We start from the raw sequence: 3,569 nt of genomic DNA, 5'->3' as shown, positions 1-3,569 counted from the left end.
CACCACTGTACTGGGAGATGACTGGTATCACCCAACCACTGTACTGTAGAGACTGTATACCCACCGTAAACACAACACTTGTACTGTAGAGACTGTATCATCACCACCCACTGTACTGTAGAGCATGTTCAACACCACCACACTGTACTGTAAGAGACTGTATCACCCACCACCACTGTACTGATAGGCTGTTAATCACCACACTGTACTGTAGAGACTGTATCACCACCACTGTACTGGTGAGACTGTTCCACCACTTGTTATTAACCATCACACCACTGTACTGTAGAGAACTGTAGTGCACCACCATGTACGTAAGAGACTGTAATCACCACCACTCACTGTATGTGTAGAGACTGTATCACCACGACTGTACATGTAGCGACTGTAACCACCACTGTACTGTAGAGGACTGTATCCAACCACGTACTGTAGAGACTGTATCACCACCACCAACTGTACTGTAGAGACTGTAATCATCCACCCCACTCCACTGTACATTAGAGGACTGTATCACCCCTCCACACCACCACACTTCGCAATGTATTCCCCCTCCACCACCAGCCAACCACGCACTGTACTGTAGAGACTGTATCCTACCACCAACCACACTGTCGTAGCTGGTAAAACACCACTGTACTGAGAGACTGTCATCACCACCACCAACTGTTACTGTAGAGCTGTATCACCACCCCACTGACTGTAGAGACTGTAATCACCACCACTGTACTGTAAGAGACTGTATCACACCCTTCCCACCACCACACCACCAAACTGTACTGTAGAGACTGTATCACCACCATCCAGCTGTACAGACTGTAGTAACACCTTGGGTGTATCACCACCACCATCTGTTACTTAGAACTGTATCACCACCACCACTGTACTGTAAGAGACTGTAATCACCACCACCACTGTACTGGTAGAGACTGTCATCACCTACCAGCCACGTACTGTAGAGACTGTATCACCACCACACTTACTGGTAGGACTGTATCACCACACCACTGTACTGTAAGACTGTGATCACCACCACACTGTACACTGTAGAGACTGTTCACACCACCCCCTGACTGGTAGGATGTAATACACCACACACCGACAAACGCTGACTGTGAGACTGTATCACCCCTCCACCACCTGCTGTACTGTAGAGACTGTATCACCCCTCCACCACCGCTGTTACTGTAAGAGACTGTATCACCACCACCGCTTACGTAGAGGGACTGTATCCCACCGACGCACAACGACGTGTCCACGTGACTTAGAGCTGTATCCACCACACCAACTGCTGTACTGTTAGAGACTGATCACACCACCGCTGTACTGTAAGACTGTATCACCACACCGCGTACTGTTAGAGACTGTATCACCACCACCGCTGTACGTAGATGTATCACACGGTATGTATGTTCACCACCACTGTACTATAGAGACTGTATCACCCACCACTGTACTGTAGAGACTGTATCACACACCACTGACTGTAGAGAATGTATCACCACACCAACACTGTACTGTTAGAGACTGTATCACCACCACCACTGTACTGTAGAAGACTGTTCCCCCACTTAACGAGACTTATCACCACCACTGTACTGTAGAGACTGTATCACCAACCATAGTACTTGTAGAGAGACTGTACATCCACACCACTGTACTGTACGAGACTGTATCACCACCACCACTGTACTGATAGAGACTGTATCACCACCACCCTGTAACTTAGAGACTGTACACACACCACCACTGTACTGTAGCACTGTACTCACCACCACCCACTGTACTGTAGCGACTGTATCAACCACCAACACTGTACTGTAGCGACTGTATCACCACCAACACTGTACCTGTAGCGACTGTATCAACCACCAACACTGTACTGTGCGAACTGTATACACACCAACACTGTACTGTAGCGAACTGTATCACCACACAACTTTAACTGTAGATGATGTATTCACCACCAACACTGTAACTGTAGAGACTGTATCACCACCAACACTGTACTGTAGATGTACCAATGTACTTGCGTATCACCACCAACACTGTCTGTGGAGACTGTATCACCCCCAACACTTACTGTGGAGACTGTACACACCACTGTACGTTAGAGACTGTATCAACCACACAATGTACTGCAGAGGACTGCTGTGGGAGGAAAGAGGGTTTAGGTTGGTTTTTAATATCATACCTGGCTGTACATAATGTGTAGTATGTGGACTAGTTACAGTGTGTGGTGTACAGTTTGTGTGTGTGTGTGTGTGCGTGTCGTGCACGGCTGAGCCCCAGACAAGCCCCCCTCCCCGTCGGAGCTGGGCCTAGAGATATGACCTTTGTGGAAATGTCAGCCCGCCACGGGGTAGGCCACTCTGTCTTGTGGTCACACACACACATCACACTAGCACACACACACACACACACACAACACATCTACTTTACTCATTCGTGGTTCCTGTCCTGTGTCACTTTACCAACTCTGTGGAGTGTGGGGTGCGACATGATGGCAGCTATTGTAGCGTTATTCGGGCTGCCCTGAGCGGCTTGAGGCCTAGTTCGTAGTTCGTTAGCTGGGGAGTCTCGAAGACCTCAACACTCAAACCAGGAAGGAGAGAGAGAGAAGGCATGGTGTGACAGAGTTAGGGAAAGAGAGGATGGTTTTTTCATTTGGGAGGCAGCCAACCGTGTGCGGAAGAGGGTTTTGTATTGGAGTGGATGATTAGGGAGTGAGGTCGCCTAGAGTCAAAGGGTCTTGTTGGTATAGTGTTGCGAAATGCACACCCCCCGGTGGGGCGGCTAACCCTCGCACTGGTGGTTACTGCGCTGATGACCTTCGGAATCTCAGCGCGAGTTTCCGGGGAGGAACTAGACATTACAGCCGGGTTGAGGGCACCTGGCTGACTTTCTTTACAGTATTTTATGTGGAGTGGTAGGTGTCAGCGGGTTTTTTACACTGGGTTTTTATTGGATTGTGAGTCGAGTGTGTCGCGGTGCGCGAGTTACTGTCTGCCGTGCTTTTGGGCCGCCGGTCATATAGGTTGTTGGTTACTAACAGCTTTTTCATGTGGGATTTTCTAGGCGTGAACGGCGGCCATGTTTGTATATATACTAGTTATTGTCTCTTTAGACCTCGCTGACGACTCGTCGTGCTGGTGCTCTGTGCTCTTCGTTCTCTTTGTCTCTCTGCGGCTTTCTTTTCTCTGTCCTGTCGTCGTCTTGTTCTCACTTTTTTTTGGCTCTTATCTCTGTCACCTCTCTCTGTCTTCTCTCTTCGACTTTATATGTCGTCTTAGGACTGTGTGTAAAGGTAAGGTACTATCAAACTTACAGCGGGCACACATTCCTTTGTTCTATTATGATCAACACACGCACACGGAAGGGTACACTACTTCACATGGTCATTTAAACTGTGTAGAAAAGATTTGTCGTATATGGTCAGGTCTCTGGTTGTAACAGGTGTTCAGTTTGTCTCCTCTGGACTTCCTGATTTTTTGTATTTTCTCTCTATGTGTCTTCAATTTTTCCCTGCCCTGCCTTGTGTGTTGTTCCTGCTATCCTTTGTTATAGTT

This window comes from Salvelinus sp. IW2-2015, linkage group LG20 (genome assembly GCF_002910315.2).
Source record: "Salvelinus sp. IW2-2015 linkage group LG20, ASM291031v2, whole genome shotgun sequence".
NCBI lineage: Eukaryota > Metazoa > Chordata > Actinopteri > Salmoniformes > Salmonidae > Salvelinus > Salvelinus sp. IW2-2015.
This window is presented reverse-complemented; position numbering follows the sequence as displayed.